This window comes from Schistocerca americana, chromosome 3, assembly GCF_021461395.2.
Source record: "Schistocerca americana isolate TAMUIC-IGC-003095 chromosome 3, iqSchAmer2.1, whole genome shotgun sequence".
Lineage (NCBI taxonomy): Eukaryota > Metazoa > Arthropoda > Insecta > Orthoptera > Acrididae > Schistocerca > Schistocerca americana.
Genome location: NC_060121.1, coordinates 196,223,617 through 196,251,578, shown reverse-complemented (window position 1 = coordinate 196,251,578; position 27,962 = coordinate 196,223,617).

Sequence of the window (27,962 nt, the reverse complement as noted above, 5' to 3'; positions counted from 1 at the left end):
CACCAGCAAGAGAAGATGTGCCACGCTTCATTGCGTGTCATCCACCCTGATGCCACCTTCTCCAACCAAGGGCCCTCCCCTCGGTCGCCACCCAGCCACAGCAAAGGCCACCTGGCAGGATGGCTATTGCCGGGAGTCCCGATGCCCCAAGGCGATGGGCATCTACTGCTTCGCATAAGTGGGGAGTTAACGGCGCAGGCATCAGTAGAGCGATCCCTGTGTTGTCAGGGGGCTACAACCAACAGGGTACATGGCGGCCCCACCACAACGGACTGGCTACCGTGCTGGATGTTAGGTGACATGTGGTCCATGGTCGCTGTCAGTGCACAAAGTGGCCCTGCACATTGCTTGGCAGAAAGTGCACGCAGGAGCGTATCCGTGCCCAAGAGATGTAGAGCGGGCAGGGCTGCAACGCAACGACGAATAAGCTGGCGAAAGTTCTCAACGCAAGATGGACACAATGCACCAAGTAAGGCGCCCTTCCCCAATCGGCTCGCTCTTCGGAAAAATTTTGAGATACGGAGGTCAAACCCGACAGGGGACCATCACATAAGGGCGAAACGTTTGAGACTCCTTTTAGTCGCCTCTTACGACAGGCAGGAATACCGCGGGCCTATTCTTACCCCCGAACCCGCAGGGGGGGGGGGGGGGGGGATGGTCGAAGTAGAGAGGATGTAAAATGTAGACTGGTAATGGCAAAGAAAGCATTTCTGAAGAAGAGAAATTTGTTAACATAGAGTATAGATGTGTCAGGAAATCGTCTCTGAAAGTATTTGTGTGGAGTGTACCCATGTATGTAAGTGAAAGATGGACGATAAATAGTTTGGACAAGAAGAGAATAGAAGTTTTCGAATTGTGGTGCTACTGAAGAATGCTGAAGATTAGATGGGTAGATCACATAACTAATGAGGAGGTATTGAATAGAATTGGGGAGAAGAGGAGTTTATGGCAAAACTTGACAAGAAGAAGGGACCGGTTGGCAGGACATGTTCGGAGTCATCAAGGGATCACAAATTTAGCATTGGAGGGCAGCCTGGAATGTAAAAATCGTAGACGGAGACCAAGAGATGAATACACGAAGCAGATTCAGAAGGATGTAGGTTGCAGTAAGTTCTGGGAGATGAAGAAGCTTGCACAGGATAGAGTAGCATGGAGAGCTTCATCAAACCAGTCTCAGGACTGAAGACCACAACAACATGTTACATATTAAATTGCTATTTCGCTTAGGGCTTTTTAAATTTTAAAAGAAACGCCCCGAATTGTTTCCAGATTTTTCACGTAAAGACATTAAAGGTAAAATTAGGTTCGAGGTCACGCAGTGGCTCACTAACCTCAGCTTTTGCGATGGCTCATTCACAAATGGAATAGGAAATCGTGGTGGGCACAGTGGTACGCAAAGTGTCCTCAGTTACGCATCATTTGATGTCTTGCTGAGTATAGATAAATCGCAGGGACGGGAATCTAAGGGATGGTGCGGAAGACGCCCGAGGTATGACGTCGTAGGAGACAGGAGCCCGTTGCTCTGCGCCTGGCGCCTGTGGTGTCGCGCGAGTAGGCGGGCGAGACCGGCAGCAAGGAGTCTGGCGACCGGCGCGGCTCGCTACTTATTCATGAGCCCCGCCGGCGCAAAAAGGACGCGCAGCCGTGTTGCGGGCCCTGCTCTGCGTCAACGTCTCTGCATAACCAGATCACTCTTTTCAAAGCCTCCCCTCTTCCTAGCGTAGCATCCTTCAAGACCGGCCCGAGGCTCCGAGCTAACGAGAAGCATGTCCTCTTCTTCCCTTCACACGACGTGAAATTTTCTGTCATGTTTCGTTCCGCTCTGTGTGAGTAGCAAAGCTCCGTACTGTCGTGGTACAGCCAGCTTACCGACAGTGCCAGTTTCGAAACACGTCGTGACGCTCATACATTGAGCACCACAGTGTATTTGGCCATTTCCATTATTACGTAGAAGCGAGTTCAGCCACCTCATGTATCGGTGAGGTACAGCAGTAATTTTACACTGAAAGACTCGAATCAACAAAAAAAAAAGTTCAATCAAAATGTGTTGGAAAATGTCATTTGCCACTATTATAAAGTCCAGTGACACACACCGTCGTTATGGTTACTACAAGCCACACCACAAGTTGGGAAACGGGTCCAAATTTCTAGTAGTTTACTGTCGAGTTGAGATTTTCACACACAAATCTTTTGTTCATACCTTACAGAAACTACCAGTATGGCAATAAACAGCCTTTCAAAACACGCCGCTAACGACAATCAATTAATTTATAGCAATACAACAGTTTAAAAAATTGAAAGAACTTAGTAAACAGGCTACTAAAGTAAACACAGAACTTTACTAAAGTACGGTGAGGTAGTGAAGCTACCAGCACCGCCATCAAAGCTATCAACACCGCCATCAAAGGTCTCAGCAAACACACAATTAATGGCAATAAAGGAATGGGGGAAGTTTTTAAACAATATCTACATCTACATCTACATCTACATTTATACTCCGCAAGCCACCCAACGGTGTGTGGCGGAGGGCACTTTACGTGCCACTGTCATTACCTCCCTTTCCTGTTCCAGTCGCGTATGGTTCGCGGGAAGAACGACTGTCTGAAAGCCTCCGTGCGCGCTCTAATCTCTCTAATTTTACATTCGTGATCTCCTCGGGAGGTATAAGTAGGGGGAAGCAATATATTCGATGTCTCATCCAGAAACGCACCCTCTCGAAACCTGGCGAGCAAGCTACACCGCGATGCAGAGCGCCTCTCTTGCAGTGTCTGCCACTTGAGTTTATTAAACATCTCCGTAACGCTATCACGGTTACCATATAACCCTGTGACGAAACGCGCCGCTCTTCTTTGGATCTTCTCTATCTCCTCCGTCAGACCGATCTGGTACGGATCCCACACTGATGAGCAATACTCAAGTATAGGTCGAACGAGTGTTTTGTAAGCCACCTCCTTTGTTGATGGACTACGTTTTCTAAGCACTCTCCCAATGAATCTCAACCTGGTACCCGCCTTACCAACAATTAATTTTATATGATCATTCCACTTCAAATCGTTCCGCACGCATACTCCCAGATATTTTACAGAAGTAACTGCTACCAGTGTTTGTTCCGCTATCATATAATCATACAATAAAGGATCCTTTTTTCTATGTATTCGCAATACATTACATTTGTCTATGTTAAGGGTCAGTTGCCACTCCCTGCACCAAGTGCCTATCCGCTGCAGATCTTCCTGCATTTCGCTACAATTTTCTAATGCTGCAACTTCTCTGTATACTACAGCATCATCCACGAAAAGCCGCATGGAACTTCCGTCCTGGAATATCATTAGAACATAACAGATATGACGGACCCGTGTAAGGCGGTCACAAATCACCCACTCAGGGATGCTCAGGCTAGGCAGAATACTGACCAATTTAAATACGCGCGTAAACACAATTGCCACGCTCAAGCTGTTCACTGCACCGACTTTTAGCCAGCGGAAATTTGTAATAAGATGGCTTAACTTGCTGACAGAATTAGAGCTAACCTCGTACAAGGAAACATTACACCACACTGTCATGAATGAGCGACCACATGATTAACCAACAAGAAGCTTCAACTTACTCATTACACACGACAGAACAGCGAAACAAACTGCCAAAACTACACCTCCCATCGGGCAGTAACGAGAGGAGGAGGAAAGATCACTGTCTTCAATTACATCTGTGCCGGGGACAGAAAACCCGATCGCCGGAGGCCACAAGGCAGAAGAGTCGCTGGTTACGCAAGCTTATTACTTAATGATTAAACCTTCCACTAACTTAACTTGCAATTATGCTCGAACAGGCAGTACACGACCTCCGATGGCAAGGACCCACAAATCCGACCGCGCACGCGTCGCCAGTGTACCCAACACGCCAATGTCACGCGACAACATGCTGTGCCACCGGAGTTACCGTCTTCTCTGCAGCGTTGGCGGGTAGTGACCGCTCCTTCATGTTAGGTGTCTCCTTTTCAAACTCCAGTGTTGAAACGGAGGACCTACAGAAGCTTGTTAACGTCCCGTCAAAGTGAAATGAACAGAAACTACTCGTGGGGCGATTCTGTATACAACCAAGCCGCGGGGAGCTCTTCCGTCAACTCCACCCGTTCGTTACACACAACCGACAAACATCACGGGGCGACTCGGTACAACCGACCACGGCTAGTCCGCGCTGGTGAGCCACACTGCCCACCCGTGTCCACCAGACTCTCTCAGCGTACTCCGCCCCTACTTCCGCGCCACCACACAAGGTTACAACTGGTCAAAGACGTTACTTTCTCCATAGAAGTTTCCCGGAAGCAAGCGCAGATATCGATAGCAGAGGGAAAAGACAACCAAGCAGCCACTTAATGACAGACAACATATCAAACAAACATGTCAGGGGAAGAAAAAGGAAAACCAATGCAATCTAAATACAAGGTGTAGCACGAGTCGATACACGGCTCATCTAGTTTTCGTGCAGATGGCGTTGACAGGTACTAATGTATTAAATTCATTCAAAATTAGGCCTGGAAATTGTGTGAGGGGACAATAGTTAATTATACAAACGCTAACGTCGGGCGTGTAACCCGATACCAGTGCAATGAAAGTAAAAGTAAACCTTAAAATTCTGCGAAATTGCACACAAAAACAGAATTTCTGAGAAATTGACGTTAACTAAATTCAGATGAAACTAGACAACATTAACTATACTTTTCAGGCAGATATATTTATTTTTCTCTTTCAAGGATTTTCTCCCAATATCCTTTCTCTTTTTATCATTCAATGATTTTTACTCACTGATTTTCATTAAATTTTCTAAGTGTCAAAGAAATGTTAGCTAAGTATGTTTTGGGATCGTAAGTGACTCTGTGCATGTTTGAGGTGCCACAAAATGAAATACCTTTTTCCTCATTACACACTTCTTTCATAGGGGGCCCTTCAGTTATCATAATAAAAATATCATCACTGTAGGTGAGCCCAATATTCGTTGAAATGAGGCATAGAATGTAGCTGGCTTATTGATGTAGACTAAAAACATTTTTGCAACGGCTTCCACTGAATCTCTTTTCTACAGCGTGAAACTCATCTTGATTCAAGATCAATATATTGATGGTTATGTGGAAGTGCACCTGTTTGCTGTATTTCTGAATATATGTCACTTTATGAATGTATGCTCTTGCATACTAAATTTGTCTGAGAGAATGAGAAGCAAACAGGACTGTGAAAATGTGATTTAAATATGCCCTGTCTGAAACAACACTGCCTGTTAAAAAAAAAAAAAAAAAAAAAAAAAAAAAAAAAAAAAACTTTCATCAGAATAATTAAACTCAACACTATTAATTGAGTCTGTTAAATTGTGAAGTCTTATCTCCTATATTTGGCTCACACATTTCCCTTGGAAAACACCGAGCAACTGCACTCGTAGAAGAAAAAGGGAAGATGTGTCTCAATTACTGAGCTGCTACTAACTATAATGGATTGCTGTAGTCCAATGTGATCTCTTAAACGCATGAAATAGAAACTAGGTTATCGTAAAACTTACCTGCCATAGAAAAAGTGTGTTCATCAGGTGATGGAAGCTGGAGTATGACGTAGGATAACCTGAGACCCTCTAGACAAAAATTTTTTGCAAGAAACTGTAGTAAAATAAAAAAAATTTTCAAAACAATTTCTTGACATTTTTCGATTTACAAAACTCCTCCATTGAAGGCTTGGTAAGCAATAAGAAGTAATTCCTTACAAATCACAATTACGATAGGGTCAACACTGAAGGAATGGAAAAAAATTGACTCAACATGAAACATGAAAAGTTCTCACACAAATGATTAAATTCTTTTGAAATTTAAACTGCATTACCACTGACGGTGACAAAACTTTATAGAAACAGCGAGAATTTCCTGATTTGGATGTCTGCATTGAAGTAATAATGCTTGACTAAATGATGCCACAATAAATTATGTATGTACATTCGTTACCGTAGATCCCTGTCTTCTAAAGTAGTATCAACCTTACTAAATCCACCTTATTCAGTGCATCATGATAATATTCCTCTTGTAATAATGCTATCTACTACCAGATTAATAAAATAATTCCCAAGAGCACCATACTCTGCCTCAGCCCTGTACAAGCTCACTGCCACAAGAACGCATTACAACTCTCAGTTTCCGATCCTCGCGATCAACACTTAACATCCGCGAGTCTTCGCAGAGCAAAGATGATCTCACTAACATCCGGGCAGTGCAGCGTCTCTGGTGAAGCTACTCACGCATTAGTAAATGATAGACGTTACATGCGAGTCCTGACAGATACAAAAGAATAATATTACCTATGAAATTACACTAGTGTCCAAAGTTAAAGCAGCAAACCACTGTTTCCCCATCGTGCGTCTAATTCACAATAGAATCATAGAAACTGCCAACACATGTCCGTACCATCGCGTCCATCACTCAAGCTGGCATTCCGGTCAACGGACACCATGCCAACCATGAAAACTATGACGTCAGGGCACCCATGCAATGGGATAGTGTTTACAGGGTAGTCCAACATCCACAATCGCTGTGTACATAGTCACAGATGGTGCAGTAAGGTAGAGGGAAGACCTCTACCAGGCTCTGTGTGGTGGAGGGTCATGGGAGGAATGGAGCCTGGACAGTCACAGACAGTCACAGACTAATGTTGTCCGATGGCTTAATGTGAATTGTTCACTTATTTTTCGGATGTGGCGACAGTTTACAGAGACCGAAACTCTACACGGTAGACCAGAGCGGGGCCTACCACGTGTAACATCAGAAAGGAGCGCTATATGCCTGTAAGGGTACGACAGTACTGTGAGGTAATGGGCGCCCTGAAAATATTCTGAGTTGGCATGGTCGCACAGGCCGAGAAGTGCTAGTTCTGCAAGGTTCGCAGGAGAGCTTCTGTAAAGTTTGGGAGTTAGGAGACGAGGTACTGGTAGAAGTAAAGCTTTGAGGACGGGGCGTAAGTCGTGCTTGGGTGGCTCAGTTGGTAGAGCACTTGCCCGCGTAAGGCAAAGGTCGCGAGTTCGAGTTTCGGTCCGGCACACAGTTTTAATCTGCCAGGAGGTTTCAATCCAATACGCAGGTTTTTGTTTGTGCCCAGTTGCCGTTGTAAGTGGTGAAGTTTCTTGAAAGGTGAAACATTGCATATTAGGGACAGAGAAAATATCTTCGCAACGGTGATTCATAAAACAGTATTTCATACTAAAATTGTTATTGCAACTAACGTTCTTGAAAACAGTGTAATCAGCTTCGGAAATAATCCGAAGGTTTGCAAAATACCCAATCGTCAATAATTAATTTTGAAAAAAGAAAACTTTTGTTACAACATAAATCGAAGAAGATACTAAGCCAAATACATCGGTGCGTATTGAAGCTCGTTTCTGAAATACAATTTGTGGAAAGTAAGTTGCCAACCTTGTGGCCAAGAGGTTCTAGGCGCTTCAGTCTGGAACCGCGCGGCCGCTGCGGTCGCAGGTTCGAGTCCTGCCTCGGGTATGGATGCGTTTGATGTCCTTAGGTTAGTTAGGTTTAAGTAGTTCTAAGTTGTAGGGGACTGATGAACTCAGATGTAAAGTCCATAGTGCTCAGAGACTTTTGAGCCATTTTTGAAAGTAAGCTCTGCACAGTATGCTGTCGGAGTATTTTCAGTTTACCTAGGCGATATGCCTTAACGTTAATTACTATTTTAATTGCATATTTTATATATATTTGTTTTATGTTTTAAATTTTAACTAGTCGTTTTGCACTGAAGTTTCGTTTTTGTTTTTTTAATTTACCAATTCATATAAGTGTACCTCCTTAATTGAAATTAATAAGTAAATCATTATTATAATACAAAATCATTACAGTAATGATAACCTGCAAACGAATGTTTGAAAAATAACTTTTTCTTACACCATGAAGATAAAGTGATTGAAATTTCTTCATATATTATAGATGATGCTGGGCAGAATATGAAACATAATGCAGCAGGATTTCGAAATTGTTGCGGGTGATCTTCTAAATCTCAAGCATATTTCAGTACATTGGTAAGCATTGTCGAAGATAATTGATTGTGTACTAGTGATTACAGCTTCATTATATTGTTTCTCAAGTGAAAATTGACGTCACAACCATTCTACGGAAAAAGATCTGAAAAATGTTCTCAGTAAGTCCATATAATATCGAAAGAAAATTGCGCCCTATGGCTATGCTTGTGTCATTGTGCCCTTGGGGATCACGAAATTTCTTGTCTTTGAGTGCGAAACTGAAAACGATTTTTTCACGCTGATAACCCAGGTTTTTCATAGTCTTAAAAGATAGTAAGTTTGGATGGAGAATTCTAGAATTTCTTTTTGATATATCTAATGTCCCTGAGACAGTATCGAAATATAGTATAGAAGTATCAGACCAGGTGCAAATATATTTGAATTTTTTTTCGCCGAGTGAGGTAAAAAATCTGTATTATTGTTAGCTTCTTGCGTTGGTCACTGTGGATGAAACGTTTATAGCATTTTGCCTGAAGATAAGGAACTTGTTCATCTAAGGACCACAAAGAGCTCGACGGCATAGGTACAGCGATGGGATATATACAGCTTTCGACGTTGGAAGAACTCTCTGAGAAAAAATTCCGATTTGGCTCCATTGAATGATTATGAGGCCAATCACCACTTGATAAATAATACAAACAAGCTGCAGTGAGGACAAGGAACTTTTTCATTTGATCATCATAAAGAGATGGACAGTATTGGTACAGCGATAGGATGTATACAGCTTACGATGTTGGAAGAACTCTCTGAGAAGGATTTCAGATCTAATTCCATTGAATGATTATGATGCCAATCATCGCTTGATAAATAATAGAAACAAGCTGTAGTCACTAGTATTTAATCAGTTCTCTCTACCAGTGCGTGCCAGTCTTCTAAACTGCGCCTGATACATATCAAGATGTTTAGAGAATCACCTGTGGCAATTTGAAGTCGTGCTAAATCTTGTTTTACGTTGTGTTCTCCGTCATGTATACCAGGTTAGAACATTCATTCATTTTACGCTCGCAGTGTAAAAACGTTATGTTTAAAGCATTTCTTAACATAATACTATTATAGTAACGATTTTTCATCGTAATAATAGGTTACTTATTACTTTGAGTTGACAACATGCATGTTAATGATAGAGTACACTAAGAAAAAAAAATAGAAACTTGAAAGTAAAAATAAAATAAGAATTAAAAACACAAAAAATATAAGTAAAATAAAGAATTTGAAACACAATGAATATTTAGGTATTTTGATTAGGTATGTTGAAATATGTTGCAAATATACCGACAGTATATTGTGTACAGCTAAGATCAAAACAGAAACCTACTCTGTTACACACGGATACATGTGGCTTGGAAGCTTCTTTAATTTATGTTGTAAGAAAAGTTTTCTTCTTTCAAAATTAATTAGTGGTGATGGGGCACTTTACAACATTTCGCATTATTACGAAAGATGATTTTACTGTTGATTATAGAGTTACATAATTACGTATTAACATTAATATGAAATACAATCATTGATAATTATCGTTCATGAGATATCTTCTCTAAACCTAAGATTCATAATTACCTTTCGGTTCTTGTATTACCCCTTGAAAGTACAATTAAGCACAAACAAAAATATGCGTACTGCATTATTTTGCCCCCTCCACATATCCGCCAGATTTTGTTGAGATGATCATGGCCCACCAATTCGACAGTCTCCCAAGTCCCAAGACGTGAACATGTTGTTTTCTGTTATGTGGAGCTATTTAAATGTTTCGAGTATACCATCCTTGTTGATAGTGCCGATAAACATCATGAACGCATTCAGGAAGACTGTCAACGCATCCGGAATTTGACTGGAAGTTCTGAACGTGTACAGGCATTGATGAACAGACGAACTGAAGTCTGCCTTCGTATGTTGAATACTTATAGTGTATTTGATCCACAGGAAGTCTAGATAACGTTTTCATGTACTCAGGCATACTACATCGCATCGGGGAAACTCCTGGGTTGTAGACCTATGTTTATTAGGGCTATTTGCTTGTTTCATTGTTTTCTTGTATCTAGTCTCGTTTGTTCTCAGAAAAGACAAACACCATTTAAAAGGACCCATAAGGAATATTCTGATTCACTTTTGTCACTATAATTAAGAATCCAAATAGTAACGTCGGCGTAATGGAGTGAGCGTTCTTCCCGGTGAATCTCGATTTAAGCTCCAAGTCTGGCAAAGACCTGTACAATGAGCTCACTCACCTACTGGAACAGTAAAAATCCCCAATATGTAGTGGCAGTTTCGTCGTTTTCAAAGAATAAATAACGTTCCTAATTTATTCGATAGTGAGGTGAACCGTCGGCTCGCATTGTGAAGTATTCGTTACCATGAAATACCTATCCGTCGATCAAGATTCAGGCCACTCTGCTAGCAACCTTAATTCCGTTTGTGTTGAGGACTCTTACTACCACTGCGTTATTTACTTTCCAATTTATTGCTACATTCTATTTTATCACTAAGGCCACACGGGGTAGACGCACGATCGCGGGCGCCGTGTTACGGTCCGTACGGCTCTTCCTGTCGGAGGTTCCAGTTCTCCCTCAGGCATGTGTGTGTGTGTGTGTGTGTGTGTGTGTGTGTGTGTGTGTGTTCTCCATTGCGTAAGCTAGTTTAAGTTAGACTAAAGTAGATTGCAGGCTTATGGGTCGATGACCTCAGCAGTTTGGTCCCATAAGGCATAACACCTTACCACAAATTTCCAAATTTTCATTACAACGTATCTCTGACCATCTTTCGAACCACGACATTAAGTCGCATTGATCACTGAATAACTAACAGCAAGAACACAGCAAGAACGGATGAGTGATTCAGTCAACGTCTGCCAGCACCGTCGCTACTCCATGTTTTACTAGGTGCGCCATGTAACGACGAATAGCAAAGAAAATGATGAGGAAGCCCTTAACTTCTTTCAGCTGCCTAGGATGAGACCCGTGGTCTAGGGGTAGCGTCTTTGATTCATAATCAAAACCGTTTTCGGTCCCGGGTTCGATCCACGCCACTGCCTAAATTTTGATAAATAATCTGCATTGGCGGCCGAAGACTTCCGGCATAAGAAGTCAGCCTCATTCTGCCAACGGCCTTGTCAGAGAGGGCGGAGGAGTGGATAGAGGTGTAGGGCACTCTCTTGTCCTTGGGGTGAGAAATTGCCCCTAAAGGCGGAAGAATCAGCAATGATCAACGACATGAGGATGCAGAAGGCAATGGAAACCACTGCATTAAAGACACGTAACGTGTATCCACAGGACATGTGGCCTGTATTTGAAGAAGTGTCGTGATGATCTCTCCATTGGCAAAAGATTCCGGAATAGTCCCCCATTCGGATATCCGGGAGGGGACTGCCAAGGGGGAAGGTTACCATGAGAAAAAGATTCAATATTCTACGGAAGGATAACGTTCTACGAGTCGGGGCGTGGAATGTCAGAAGCTTGAACGTGGTAGGGAAACAAGAAAATCTGAAAAGGGAAATGCAAATGCTCAATCTAGATATAGTAGGGGTCAGTGGAGTGAAGTGGAAGGAAGACAAGGATTTCTGGTCAGATGAGTATCGGGTAATATCAACGGCAGCAGAAAATGGTATAACAGGTGTGGGATTCGTTATGAATCGGAAGGTAGGGCAGAGGGCGTGTTACTGTGAACAGTTCAGAGACCGGGTAGTTCTAATCAGAATCGACAGCAGACCAACACCGACAATGATAGTTCAGGTATACATGCCGACGTCGCAAGCTGAAGATGAACAGATAGAGAAAGTGTATGAGGAGATTGAAAGGTAGTGCAGTATATAAAGGGGGACGAAAATCTAATAGTCACGGGCGACTGGAATGCAGTTGTAGGGGAAGGAGTAGAAGAAAAGGTTACAGGAGATATGGGCTTCGGACAAGGACTGAAAGAGGAGAAAGACTAACTGAGTTCTAGAACAAGTTACAGCTAGTAATAGCGAATACCCTGTTCAAGAATCACAAGAGGAGGAGTTATACATGGGAAAGGCCGGGAGATACGGGAAGATTTCAATTAGATTACATCTTGGTCAGACAGATATTCCGAAATCAGATACTGGATTGTAAGGCGTACCCAGGAACAGATATAGACTCAGATCAAAATATAGTAGTGATGAAGAGTAGGCTGAAGTTCAAGACATTAGTCAGGAAGAATCAATATGCAAAGAAGTGGGATACGGAAGTACTAAGGAATGACGAGATACGTTTGAAGTTCTCTAACGCTATAGATACAGCAATAAGGAATAGCGCAGTAGGCAGTACAGTTTAAGAGGAATGGACATCTCTAAAAAGTTGGGAAGGAAAACATAGGTACAAAGAAGGTAGCTGCGAAGAAACCATGGGTAACAAGAAATACTTCAGTTGATTGATGAAATGAGGAAGCACAAACATGTTCCGAGATAATCAGGAATACAGAGATACAAGTCGCTGAGCAATGAAATAAATAGGAAGTGCAGGGAAGCGAAGACGAAATGGCTGCAGGAAAAATGTGAAGACATCGAAAAAGAAATGATTGTCGGATGGACAGACTCAGCATACTGGAAAATCAAAACAATCTCTGGTGACATTAAAAGCAACGGTGGTAACATTAAGAGTGCAACGGGAATTCCACTGTTAAATGCAGAGGAGAGAGCAGATAGGTGGAAAAATTACATTGAAAGCCTTCATGAGGGTGAATATTTGTCTGATGTGATAGAAGAAGAAACAGGAGTCGATTTAGAAGAGATTATGGATCCAGTATTAGAATCGGAATTTAAAAGAGCTTTGGAGGACTTACGGTCAAATCAGGCAGAAGGGATAGATAACATTCCATCAGAATTTCTAAAATCATTGGGGGAAGTGGCAACAAAACGACTATTCACGTTGGTGTGTAGAATATATGAGTCTGGCGATATACCATCTGACTTTCGGAAAAGCATCAACCACACAATTCCGAAGACGGCAAGAGCTGACAAGTGCGAGAATTATCGCACAATCAGCTTAACTGCTCATGCATCGAAGCTGCTTACAAGAATAATATACAGAAGAATGGAAAAGAAAATTGAGAATGCGCTAGGTGACGATCAGTTTGGCTTTAGGAAAAGTAAAGCGACGAGAGAGGCAATTCATACGTTACGGCTAATAATGGAAGCAAGGCTAAAGAGAAATCAACACACCTTCATAGGATTTGTCGACCTGGAAAAAGCGCTCGACAATATAAAATGGTGCAAGCTGTTCGAGATTCTGAAAAAAGTAGGGGTAAGATATAGGGAGAGACGGGTCATATTCAATATGTACAACAACCAAGAGGGAATAATAAGAGTGGACGATCAAGAACGAAGTGCTCGTATTAAGAAGGGTGTAAGACAAGGCTGTAGCCTTTCGCCCCTACTCTTCAAACTGTGCATCGAGGAAGCAACGACGGAAATAAAAGAAAGGTTCAGGAGTGGAATTAAAATACAAGGTGAAAGGATATCAATGGTACGATTCGCTGATGACATTGCTATCCTGAGTGAAAGTGAAGAAGAATTAAATGATCTACTGAACAGAATGAACAGTCTAATGAGTACACAGTATGGTTTGAAAGTAAATCGGAGAAAGACGAAGGTAATGAGATGTAGTAGAAATGGGAACAGTGAGAAACTTAACATCAGGATTGATTGTCACGAAGTCAATGAAGTTAAGGAATTCAGCTACGTGGGCAGTAAAATAACCAATGACGGACGGAGCAAGGAGGACATCAAAAGCAGATTCGCTATGGCAAAAAAGGCATTTCTGGCCAATAGAAGTCTACTAATATCAAATACCGGCCTTAATTTGAGGAAGAAATTTCTGAGGATGTACGTCTGGAGTACAGCATTGTACGGTAGTGAAACATGGACTGTGGGAAAACCGGAACAGAAGAGAATCGAAGCATTTGAGATGTGGTGCTATAGACCAATGTTAAAAATTAGTTGGGCTGATAAGGTAAGGAATGAGGAGGTTCTACGCAGGAAAGGAATATGTGGGAAACACTGATAAGGAGAAGAGACAGGATGATAGGACATCTGCTAAGACCTGAGGGAATGTCTTTCATGGTACTAGAGGGAGCTCTAGAGGGCAAAAACTGTTGAGGAAGACAGAGATTGGAATACGTCAAGCAAATAATTGAGGACGTAGGTTGCAATTGCTACTCTGAGATGAGGAGGTTAGCACAGGAAAGGAATTTGTGGCGGGCTGCATCAAACCAGTCAGTAGACTGAAGACCAAAAAAAAAAAAGCAATATTTATCGTCCTACGGAGAGCTCTGGCGCACAATGGGCTGGTCTATTTTGGCAGCTCCCACTGTTTACCATCAATCATCAGTGGTTGCCTTCACCCGTGTTCCCGTCGCCTTGCTCTGCCGCTTCTATCCTTCACTGTGACGAATGATAGAGTCTCGCGCACTGCTATCATCCTGGCCACTGAAGGAAAACGTCAGCCACATTTTCGGCTCCAGATTCGATTTAAAAACCAAAATCTGTTCATTTTTTTAGTTGCACATTTAAATTAAGGATATTCTTGCTACACTTTTCCCTATATGGGTCTCAAACAGAAATAAACACCTATGGTTTTGTAAGTTACTACACTCAAAATGATACGTCAGATTTAATTTAAAATGTGGAGGTCGACTTTTTGAAACTATCTATACCGATGTAGATTAAGATCCCAGATATCACACACTTCAGACATTGAAGCTTGTGGGCCTTCGTTTGCGAGTAATTAAAAAAAGTAAAATAGCAGTTTTGTGTGACACTCTGCGTCGTTAAAAAAGGAGTGTTACATACTGTCGTTGCGTGTTGTAATGGATAGGATAACATCTTCACTCGCAGGAGGTTTCTATTCGAATCTCGTCTGGTGTACAATATCATTTTTTATTTTTAAACCCTTATCGAAGTGACTTTGATCATCATTTTTATTCAATTAATTGATTTAAATGTAGTTTCTTTCTTCCATTCCTTTGGAACTTAATTTTAATCGTAATATCAAGATCATTTGATTTTATTTCTCTTCCTATAATTCTTCTTCCATTTGAAATATTTGTTCATGTTTTTGTAATAAATGTCGATGTAATTAATTCTTTCAACATCATGGTTTTTTGTTCACATAATTGCATTCTTTTTCTCTGTTTCTCATTTTGCTTGAATTTGGATTTACTTGAAAACACGCGTTGCATTTAAATTTTGATCTGCGTTATTTTGTCCATAGCGCAGTAGGTATTTTGGTTTAGTTTTAAATGTTTGTACGTTAATAAATTCGGAAAAATTTTCACATCCGTTAACAAAAAAACATTTTTCACACCACTGCACCAATGTAAATACATTATTTCGTCTTTTCTTCTTAAGTTATAGATCCGAATTTTCATACAATTGAATAATATAATAGATAAATATGATTAAATTCATATTGACAAAAATTCCTATTGGTAAAAGAATGACACAAAGAAATAAAGGACACAAATGTACAAGTTCGTACGGTGATATAAAAAAAATCGAAGACATAAAAAGTTATATTTCAATCAATTAATTGAATAAAAGTAATGACAGAAGTTACCTCGATAAATATTTAAAAATAAAAGAAAATTAAATACACCTGACAAGTTATGAGCACATAACCTCTTACATGTGAAACCTTTATCCTAGCCATTACACCACACAACCAGACTATATAATGAAACTTTTTTAACGCTACTGACTGTCACACAAAAATCCGATTCTTTTTTCGTCGCTTAAGAGGACCCACCTGGTTGAAAAGCTGCAGTGTGTTATATCTGGAATCTTAACTTGCATCAATGTAGACATGGTTTCAACAACTGGATCGTACTGCTGACAACCTCTCTTTGTAACCGCGAGAGTATGTGTGCAAATTTGTTTCAGCGATAAATGATGGCATATGGTATGAATCTTTCTCTCCAAAGGGAAATTTGCGTATTTTTTTAATTTCTTGACATATGAGAATGAAGTGCCCGACTGCGACTCGAACTTGGTACTATGGCTTCTGTTGGCAGTGCTCTCAACGATTGAGCTACAGAGGTAAGTGGCTGGACAGTTCAGTCGATAAGAAATTAGACGCTGAAATGTGAACTACTTTATTCCAATCTCCGGACTGGCACACATTTCAGTGTGTGCTATACTAACTGGCTAACAAACTCCTTTTATCAGTGTAAATGTATCGTCTTGGCGGGTCAAGAAATACGTTACCTCTTTTTATTGTTTTGTTTTTAGTCGTTACATTTAATGTTCGCCTCTGCAATTCGTTGGTAAGCGTGTCTTGTTGCTATGTGGAAGACGCGGGTTTGACCCCAAGGACTGCCAGGAATCTTTTCGTAGTGGGAGTACTGCGACAGGGTGCACTGAGCCTCGTTATGCCAACTGAGGAGCTGCCTGAGTGAGACGTAGAGAAAGTAGAGATGTGATTCTTAACCCTCCCCTTCCTTCCATACCGCATATAATGTCGTTACTGGCAGAGAGGATAACACTGCGGCCGGTAGCTCTCGATTGTTCGTATCAGGGCCAGAAAGCACAGCTCTCCTTTTAAATGCTTTTACTATTAAAGAATACGTATACCTAAACGAAAAAGTTTGGTTGTATCCTCACGTAACTTCGTAGTAACAAAGCCTCGTGAAACTATCGAAACTGAACAATCAAATGATACGGTCGATGAAGAGGGAGAACGTACGCTGGTAGTGTAAATTAAAATGAGCCCCATATCAATGTGAACTGCGGAAAGGCAGTAATTAGTATTGAATAAACTGTGTACTGCGCTGAATAAACTAAGTGATTTCGACCGGTTAATGGACATAGAAATAGTGACTGTCTGGTGCAAAATTCTTGATAAGTGAGAGTAGGACTCACACACCGAAGGTTGCGTGCCAACTTAATTATGTATATAGATATTTCATGTACCACAGCAATCAAAAATCTCGACGAATTTTTACTATTGTCGATATCGTCCCCTGTTCCTGAGAAAAAGGGCATGTCGAAACAGGACAGGCAGTCGGATAACAAATGACGAAAGAGGGTATTTTTTTCGTGTGACGGAGTTATAAGTTAACGCTTTTGGGGCTTATTTCCTTCCATGTACTGTGAAACCTGTATTCTTGCCAAATTCCGTGATTCTAGATCAACGGGAAGTATCCACTGGGTTTTGATGAGTGAGTTTGTGAGTCTCAAAATATGTGACGTAAATCACTGTATCTTTTGACTACACTGACTTACCAGCTTACAGTTATTAAAGCTGATAATTCTACCCGTTCTTGCGAAAAAGTTTTCATTCTCGTTTTTTTCCATTAGTTGTACTGTGAAACTTTGCCTCTAGGCAAATTACATGATTCTAGATCAACGGGAAGTATTATAGAGGTTTCGATGAATGACATCAGGAGTATCAAAATATGTGATGCAAGTAGCCGTATGTTTTGATTACACTGAAATCGAAGCTTCAATTTTGTACACCGAAAAGGGACCGTAGACGTTACTATGTGACGTAAATCTCTACCTCATTCTCTACTCCTGAGTAAAATGATTTTTAACGGCCGAACGGACACGTACACAGACAGACAAACAATAAAGCCGTCCTATAAGGATTCTGTTTTTACCGATTTACATACAGAAAATTAAAAATACGTTTGCACAAAACCAGATTTGAACAATACTAGAACTGACATTTGAATTGAAGAAACTTCAAGCTCAGGCATGTAACTCACTGAATTGCTTCACAGGTGCCACATAGCAGGACGGAAGCCTCTTAATCTACAAATTACTACCACGTATATCCTCTTGAACCTGCTTACGCCTTTCATCTGTCGATCTTGCTCTACAATTTTTAGCTCCCGTACTTCGCTCTAGTACTATATTGGTTATTCTCTGATCACCTTCATAAAAGACTTCCCAACACTTGAATCTACATTTGATGTCAAACAATTATACATTCCCTACCTCGGGCGTCACCAGTTATTTTAGTACCCAAATAGCAAAACTGTTTTACCATGAGGGTCGTTTCGAATGTAATGCCTCTTAATTTTATCCATGGACACTGTAGGAGATACATAATCACAACAACACAGCTAAATAGAGCAATATTTCAGCTACAGACTGTCATTTTTCGACGTAGTCACAACCATTCGTTATACACTTTCACCAAAGATGAAGCAGAGCCTTCATGCCGGCTTGTAAAATTCGGAACGAACTGAGGCTAACCACTTCCTTGCGGCTTTGACAACAGCGTCCGAGTCTTGAAAATGTTACCCAAGTAGTCCATCTTTCAGAGCCCCAAAGAGATGGACGTGTGAAGCCGCTAATCGGGACTATTCGGTGGATGTAGTGAGACACTCCACCCGAATTTTTCAGTGAGGTATGTGGTCGCAAAACTGCTTTGGGAATTGACGTTATCATGTTGCACGTGAAAGTTGGTCATCTTCTCTGGCACTACCCTGGAAATTCGGGTTTTCAGCTTAGTCAGTGTCATCTTGAAGAATGCTGAATTGGCAGTTTCTCCAGGCTCCACGACACCCAACCCTTGCTATCCCAGGAGACTGTGGACATCGCCCTGCCTGTGTCTTGAATTGTTTCACTGACGAAGAAATCGCATGTCTTTTGGACTCTGAGCCGTCGTGGTGACACCAAGTCTCATTTCGGTGACAATGCTACTCAGAAGAGTTTCACCTTCACCTTCATATTGGTCCAGCTAGCCCCGATAAATTTCCATTGCAAGAGATTTAGCTGTGAGCCTCCGAGTTACTCATCTCGCACAGACATTGCGATAATCAAGGCGTTCCAACATTGTTTACAAGGTATTACAGCTAACATTCACCTTTGTACACAATCCTCTGGTCGTTAAGCGAGGATCAGCAGAGATGAGTTGATCAAGAGGCTCTTCATTGCGAGAGATGACAGTTTTTCTGTGTCGACGGGGCCTGGATTTTTATGCAGACCGTTTTCACCACCTTGAAAATGCCGTATCCGTCGCCTCACATTGCTCATGTCTATTGTATCTCCTCCCTACACCCTTAACAAGCGTTGATGGATTTCCATAAGCGTAATTTCTTCAGCAGTGATGAATTCATCCACATGTTGCTTCTTTATTATCAGACTCAATTTTGGAACACTCTTCTGCTGGTGCCAACTACCGCAGAACAAAGCAACCACTTGTAAATGAAAGAGCAAGGTTCAACGATTAGCACTACACCAACGACTCCTGGCGCAGACATACCAAGTCACCACAAAAAATAGGAGGCATTACTTTCTGAGCGATCGTCGTTCATTTAGTACCTCGTTTCGTAATATAATTTTTTTCAGCATCGCCACATTTGTTGCGACTACCTTTGTTTCGCTTTTGCTGATGTTCATATTTTATCCTGTATTTAAGACAATGTCTATTCCGCTCAACTGCTCTCCCAAATCATATACTGTCTCTGACAAAAATACGCTGCTAAAACGATAGCACCATTTATTTCGCTCTACACTGAAAATCCAAAAAAACTGGTACACTTGCCTAATATCGTGTAAGGCCCCCGAGAGCACGCAGAAGTGATGCAACACGACGTGGCATGGACTCGACTAATGTTTGAAGTAATGCTGGAGGGAATTGAGACCACGAATCCTGCAGGGCTGACCACAAATCTGTAAGAGTATAAGGGAGTGGAAACCTCTTCCGAACAGTACGTTGCAAGTGATCCCAGATATGTTCAGTAATGTTCATGTCTGGGGAGTGCCGTGGCCAGCGGAAATGTTTAAACTCAGGAGAGTATTCCTGGAACCACTCTGTAGCAATGCTGGATGAATGGAGTGTTTTCCTGTCCTTCTGTATTTCTCCAAGTAAGTCGGAATGCGCAATGGACATGAATGGCGATGAGACAGGATGCTTACGTACGTGTCACCTATCAGAGTGTTTTCTAGATGTGTCACGGGTCCGAGATCACTCCAACTGCAGATGCTCCGCACCATTACAGAGCCTCCACCAGCTTGAACAGTTCTCTGCTGACATGCAGGGTCCATGGATTTACGAGGTTGCCTCCATATCCCTACACGCCCATCCGCTCGGTAGAATCTGCAACGAGACTCGTCCGACCAGGCGACATGTTTCCACATATCAGCAGTCAAGTGTAGGTGCTTACGGGCCCAGGTGAGGCGCAAAGTTTGGCGTCGTGTAGTCATCGGCTCCGAAAGCTCTTGTTGATGTGGTTTCGCTGAACGGTTTCGTGCGCTGACACTTATTGATGGCCCCGCGCTGAAATCTGCAGAAATTTGCGGAAGGATTGCACTTTTGTCAAGTTTAGCGATTCTCTTCAGTTGTCGTTTGTCCCGTTCTTGGACGATCTTTTTCCGGCCACCAATTCCTGATATTCATGCTACACTGGTGACATCGTCGTACGGGAAAATCCCCACTTCATCTCTACCCCTGAGATGTTATGTGCCATCGTTCGTGCACCAACTGCAGCACCACTTTCAGACTCAATTAAATCTTAATAACCTGCACATTTTAGCATCAGTAAACGATCTAATATCTCTGCCAGACACATGTCTTATAGAAGCGTTGCCGACCGCAGTACCGTATTCTGCCTGATTACATATTTCTGTAATTGAATACGCATGCCTATGCCAGTTTGTTTGACGCTTCAGTGTGTATGAGCAATCCCACGACGTTAAGTTCCCACCAATGGCTGCGGTAATACATGAGTCGTATCGTTAACTGGTACAGTTTTATAACGGATCTGGAGACGCCATTTTTAGCTCAAAATTGTCAATAACCAGCAACGTGCGCCATGGCTGCCTTACTATCGCTGAATCCTGCGGCGCATATAACGGTGATTCCATTGGAAGGTGCTGCTAAATGGGCTCAGTGTCTCAACCGGAGATGTGTATTTGTTTCTCTTTAAAATACAGCTCTCTTCCACTTGTAATTATTTTAGATCAACAACACTGTCAGCAATATGGTACTAATATTTATTAGTTGTACATACTTCACATCTTTCCCAAACATTTTTATGTCCATTTTTTAAAAAGAAACAAGCTTCCAGTTATTCAGTGGAATTGTCATGTTCTGCAGACTCTGATTTCTTGCTAAGTGAATAATTATATTCAGGAATTGAGAATATTTGCAAATCACCATTGTACGTCATGAAGGAGAAACTAGAAAAAGTGTGTTTGTTGCGATTGATTTCTGTACTCAAATCTGACCGCTGGTGTGTATGTGATTGTGACTGATTTATTTACTATACCACGCGAGTTGAATGGATGAGGAGAGTCTGTGTACTCCGAGGCGCTGAGTGCGTTTTCGAGTACATATACAATTAGTATTGAACAACATCTATACCATATACTTGTCCTGACAATATTTAATGCGAGTACATGTTGCTTATATATTTCTGATTTTCACACGTGGAATTAATCACTCTTAGTTAACATACTTAATATTCATCGCTACGAGAGTATGACAGTTGAAATCTGGTTTCGCAGGACAGAGCGGATCAGGCTGTGGAAAGGGCCCAAATCAGTTGCTGTTTGTTGCACAACCATACAAACTTTATTTTGCTAAACACTTAATCACACATGCCCTTAAAAGAATTATGAACCAATACGGCTGAAGGCCAGAACACAAGTTATTGAAGTCGCCTTAAGGAATACACGCGGTTGAAGGCCTTAGTTACATAATAGAAAAAACTGAGGGCTTAAGGCCTGGATAACAGGAATTTTAGTAATAAAATTTAAAAAGTTTTAAACAAATGACCTTTCAGATTTTAATTTAAGACGGCTGAAGGCCTTACCTTACAGTATTTCACATAAAGTTCGGCTGAAGACCATATACTGAACATAGAACAACTCAAGGCTTAAGGCCTGGATAACAAAATTAAGATATTTCAAATGATTTTTCAAATTTTAATTTAAGACGGCTGATGACCTTGTCTTAAAATATTCCACATATGGTTTGGCTGAAGGCCACATACTGAACGTTAAAACAATTTAAATTAATGCACGGCTGAAGGCCTCGCACAGTACTTGAGACCAAAAGAAAATCACAAACAAAACCAAGAGAACAGTGGTGTTCAAAAGTGTTCCAAGGGTCGGGCTGAGGAGGTAACTCTAACATAAGTTTAGGTGAGGCAGGCAGCCAATCATAACGCCAAATAATCGGATGGCAACCCGACCAAGTGACGGCTGAAGGACCGACCAACAACCTTGTCAATTCCCTTCCGCCGACCAGCGGCACGACAACCGAAAATATCAGTCGAGTACGAAGATACCTGCAGCACTACGTCTTCAAAACTGGCGTCTAAAACAGCCAAGGCACAATAATCACACAAAAATATGAGCAACACCAAAGGCTGTAGAACTACACGTGGTACTGGAAAGCATGAACACTGCGAGGAAAAACACACTGCGGAACACTACGCTAATGCCCTCACCGCGAAGACTTCCTAGCACTCTGTCCCAACCGACCGACTGCTTACTCCAGTACACAGACAGAGTTAACATAGCTGCTCAGTCGAAGTTACAGAAGCTAGATACAGTTCCATGAAAGCACTTCCACAAGAACTCGAACAATCGTAAAGGCAATCAATGTGGAACAACAAGGACGAAAGACAAGTCGACATACACACAGAATCCGAAACGGTCGGTGACCAAATATACATACCCAGATGAGACGACCCACCGAACTACCAACCAAGGTGGTTCCCACTCAAGTCATGTGTGTCAGCAACGGTCGGGCAAATGTTGCCTGTCCGGACCTCACTGCAGCTCCATCCCGACTGAACTCGATGTCCGTTCGCAACTCGGAGACACGGCGACCCGAGGACACTGGCTCGGACTCAACCACGCAGAGGTAATGTGGTGTCACCGACACCACACTTGCTAGGTGGTAGCATTTAAATCGGCCGCGGTCCGTTAGTATACGTCGGACCCGCGTGTCGCCACTATCAGTGATTGCAGACCAAGCGCCGCCACACGGCACGTCAAGTCTAGAGAGACTCCCTAGCACTCGCCCCAGTTGTACAGCCGACTTTGCTAGCGATGGTTCGGTGTTTACAGACGCTCTAAATTGCAGAGACGACAGTTTAGCATAGCCTTCAGCTACGTCATCTGCTACGACCGAGCAAGGTGCCATATTCAGTTACTATGTATCCTGAACAGATAATATAGTGAATCATGTACCGTCAAGAGCGACGTTCATCTTTAATGGATTAAAGTTAAGTATCAAACTAATTTCGTCCGCTTTCTGAATTCTAATTCCTTGTCATGTTCTAGACCTCACGTCAGTATAGTTATTCCCTCCACACGCCAGCCTGCGCGAGCTAAAGCGCGTGCATTTCGGCCTCCACAAGTAACACGGTGTTGGCTCTTCTGCCAACACAACAGGTAACACTTGCCCATTGGCCACCCGACATCTCTGCACAAGGAAGGAACCGACTCACGTCCGCAAGATGACCAACTGACGAGGTCCAGAACCGGTCAAAAGATCAAATACACGTCGCCCGATGAGACAACCGACCGAACAACCAGCCTACGGTCGTTCCCGCTCCAGTCCACTTCCGTCGGACAGTGCATGTGTGTCGACGGTCGGCGAGTACTGGCTGTCCGGACCTGACTGGCGCCGCGTTCCAACAGAACTCTCGACACATGTCGAGCCGGAAATACTAGCGGTCGCTTCAAAGATAATACGAAAGTGCTCTTACCGATACGCGCTGCTACTGCCACTCACGGACAGAAAAGGCAGCAACTTTGTGACGCCAGTAAATCGAATAAGAAACGAGGCGACAGTTCCGTAAAGAGAAGCTGTCAAGCAAGAAACAGCATGAACAAGCTTATGTACATTATTGATACTTAAGTCGAACAATACGTTGAGTTATAACTCCAATAGTAAATATTACCCAGATATGAGGCAATGAATAGTGGTCAAAGGAAGTAGAACTGAGAAAGATACTGCTATTGCAGGAAAGATCTGTGGAAAACAATTTTGCTGTTGCGCGACTTTAAATAGTGTGGAGGACATACTGCTACGACGTACAGATGTGGGACTGGTGATAGCAACTTGCAAGGACTGGACGACAGAGTCGTTACGTTGCGTTTATGAGGTAGATGCTTTTTTTACAAACGGTAAATAACTCTAAGATGTGCAAGTAAAAAAAGGTCTTACAAATTTCTCTATAACGAACTAAGTAATTCAATAGCAAACACGATCTGGCTAATGGAGTAGCTGATGTTGACTGTTCAAAATACACAATACCCTCCACAACTTAACATACGGGAGGAATAGTAGCAGGGAAGCAATAGCTGTGAACGCGAAAAATCTGACCTGCAGTTGTGAGCAGCTTACTGTTGACCACTGCCACGGAGTTGGTGATCAAACACCGTAATCACAATAACAGTGTGAAACAGTGAATAACTGCTAGGAATTCCAGTTATCTTCGACTGAATGGTGTAGTAGTAGGTAAGATTTGAATATGCATGTTTAACAAGTTGTGCTAGACACTTGAAGATAATGTTCTGTTGGTGGAACATGAGAGAATCACTTCTGCAGAAACAGGCAAAGCATGACACCAACGAGCGTCCGTCATCAAAACCTACTGTTTCAGTTTAAATACGCTCTTAAGAAATGGTATTATAATATTAAGTATACCATCTGAAATACCCCTGCCTCAATATTCAATATATTAAGCAACGGATCTAAGAAGCGAAACTGCATGTGGATTAAGATTAAATAATTGGGACAAAACCGAACGAATACGAAACCGAGCTCATGACCCCTTCACACCAGAAGTGGCACGTGTAAACAAATCTGGCACACTGGCATCAAATGAAGTTAGTTCAATTCACGGCAATGAAAATCGTTGAATAAACTAAATTGAAGGTGAGCCGTGGTAAAATTTGCTGTTTTGAAGAGCGCGCCGCAACGCGTAGTGTAAAGCAGTCGCCCTCCGTTTCTGGCGGTGGCGGCGCTGTGGCAATCGCAGCTCTGGTGACTCCCTCTGGTGTGAAAGGGGAAAGGTAGCCTGTTCACGTGCATTTAAGTGACGCGATGAGCTCGCTAGGGGCGGGTCTGGTTAGTTGGCCAGTCGGAGTGAGTCTGCGTCAGTCTCGCGTCACCAGTTTCTGGTCTGTCTCTCGTTCGCATTTGCGCGGCAGTTAGTGTCTGTCTGTCGCCAGAGTGCTAGTATGTCTGTCGTTTGGATCAAAATTTAAAGCCAGAAAATGGGAGCCTTGCCACTCCGCCAGTAACAGAACTCATCTAGTGGTCTCCCGGTCGGGGCTGAGCTCCTGCATCTGAGTCTGCGCTTTAAGCCGCCAGTCTGCTCGAGTTGCTCGAACAACGGTCATTGGCGGTTGGGTCGATCGGTTGGTCGGTCGCGCACTGAGACACAAGGTGACTTGTCCGCCTTGAGCGTCGGCGCATGTGAGGTCCCCACGTGAGTCCAGTGGGCTGCGCCTCATAGAAAGGGGTAGTGGATTCACGATCGACACGAAAGCAACAGGAGTCAAACCACGAAATCAGGCTGGCCGGCGCGAGCTGCGACGCCGTGAGACGGGAGATCGGCGCGCCTTCCTGCGTCCGTTGAAGCGGCTGGCAGCGGACGGTTCGGCAGAGCGTTGGGGGTGCTGCTCCAGGTCTTCCCCAGGAGTCGCAGTTTATTAAAAGTTAAGTGATTGGAGATATGTTGTTTCCTTTACTTGTTAAATTCTACTTGTTTTCTTGGTGAGGTCACTAGCCGCTTTGTTTTGGTGTCATACCACTATTCTTCTCTGTTTGCCCACCCGCGGGAAAGTGCTTATTTATGAATTGGGTGGTCCGTTTTTCCCTTGTGGAGTAGGGGTGGGTCAAAGCAATCTGCGGTCCTGGTTGTTCGGTAATCCCCCTGTCAATCTGCCGTACGTTAATAGCTGCCTCTATTATGTTCGTCGGATTCGGTGTTAACGAATTTATTGCTTAAGGTGTAAAGTCCGAATTCCTGAAACATGTTGCCTAACACCGTGAGAGGCGGTATATGTGTAAAGTAGAGCATGTTTGTACATTTTATGTAAGACTGCGTTTCGTGGGTTTTTATTTAAATGGTCATTTTAGTAAACAAAGTTGCCACGCTTCCACCATAAGAGTTTTCTTTTAAAAACAAGTTGCACTTTCGGTGGCAAGTAATTTTTTTTTATGTGAGTGTTTTGTACCATTTCCATCCCTCCTACGGGGTGCATAGTTTATGTGTTTGTGTGAGTTGTTAAAATTTTTTGTTTAAAGTAATGTGGTGTGTTGCAGATTTGCACAAGTGCTATTTCTGTCTCTGAATAAATTGTAAATTGATATTTAGAGGGTGCTTTCTGATTATAATTTTTAAATCTTTTTTTTTCAAAGAATTGGTTTTTAGGAATAAAATTTCCATTTGTTGAAACTGAATTTGTTTTCATCAGTTACCCACTGGCAATTACTTCCACGCTCACGTAGTATGTTTAAGTGTGTTAATGTTCTTGATGAATCGTTAGTAAATAAAGTAAATTCTTAAGAAAAGGTTTTTAAAGTAAATTCAAGGTTCAGAAGGTACGAGTGACTGAAGTGACGGCATTATGTTTCGGTTTAAATGATAGAATCCGATTCTGTAAATACAATGTTCACTTCTGCTTATCATAACAAGTTTAACAACACGAAATTTGTAAAAAAGCTTACCGTGCAATGTAAACTCTTTACAGGTGATATAATAGCAAGATCTTTCACATAACCCATTTCTTCGGATGACGGTAATAAACAAATCGTCTCATTGAGATTTCAATGGCGCGAAAGCCGGCGAACACACGAAGTCAGCCACCTCCTCGAAGCAACCAAGCGAGGTGGCACAGTGGTTAGATCACTGGTCTTCCATTCGGGAAGACGTTGGTTCAGACCAGCGTCTGGCCGCCCGGATTTAGGTTTTTCCTAAATCGTTCCAGGCAAATGCCGGCATGGTTCCTTTCAAACGGCATGGGCGATTTCCTTCCTAATCCTTGAAACTGTCGGAGTTCGTGCTTCGTCCCTAAATACCTCGATGTTGACGGGACGTTAAATTCAATCTTCCTTACTGTCTCTCTTCTGCGAAGCAAAAGGTTCGAAATGTATTTTGAAAAGCATTTCGCCGGTGTGGACGCAGACGTCACAGGTGGTGACAGGCCAATGCGCTGGAAACTCTTGAATAAAGCTTTTACCAAATATCGCAGAGGTAACAAGTCACAGATCGTGAAAATATGTAGCCTATACGGAAATATTGTTGGGAAGTACATGCCATGCCTAGCTCACGAGGTAAAATAAGAAAAAATTGAAAAATTGGAAGATCCACTTAATAGGAATCTCTCACTCGAAATGATACCAATCCTATATTCATTGCCATTATATTGTGTTTATTCAACACTCAAGCGTTGCAAGAGAGTAGAACCTGCAGAAAGAAGTCTTTTTCTTTGTGTATCATTTTTAAGGGATATACACACTTTATCTCCTCTCATTAGCTATTAACTAAATTTTAGACATTGAAAATTGTCTAGCTACATCGCACGGAAGTATACATACTGCGGTGTCGTCCAGAGATCGTGGTACTACATTGAAGTCGGCATAGCGAATCGAAATCACAGACATTAGCGATGGCTCGCTGCAGTCTCCAACGTCGTATTGTAGGCGCTCCTGAAAACGGCGCCTTCCCTCTCAGCATAGCTGAGGTCAATGTAGTTTCGGGCTAGCAAGAGCTAATCCCATTTCTAGATCTCAGTTACAGAAATTAACATCATCGACTGGGACCAACGAGTCGTTAAAGTTTTGGATAAACCTGTAATGCTGTTCATGTACCTCAAGAGAATGAGTTGTTATTCAGTGCTCAAGTGATGCTTTGCTAGTCCATGGCAGCTGTAGATGCTCCTGTGAAAAAGAACTGTGTCAAAGTTAAGTAAATGT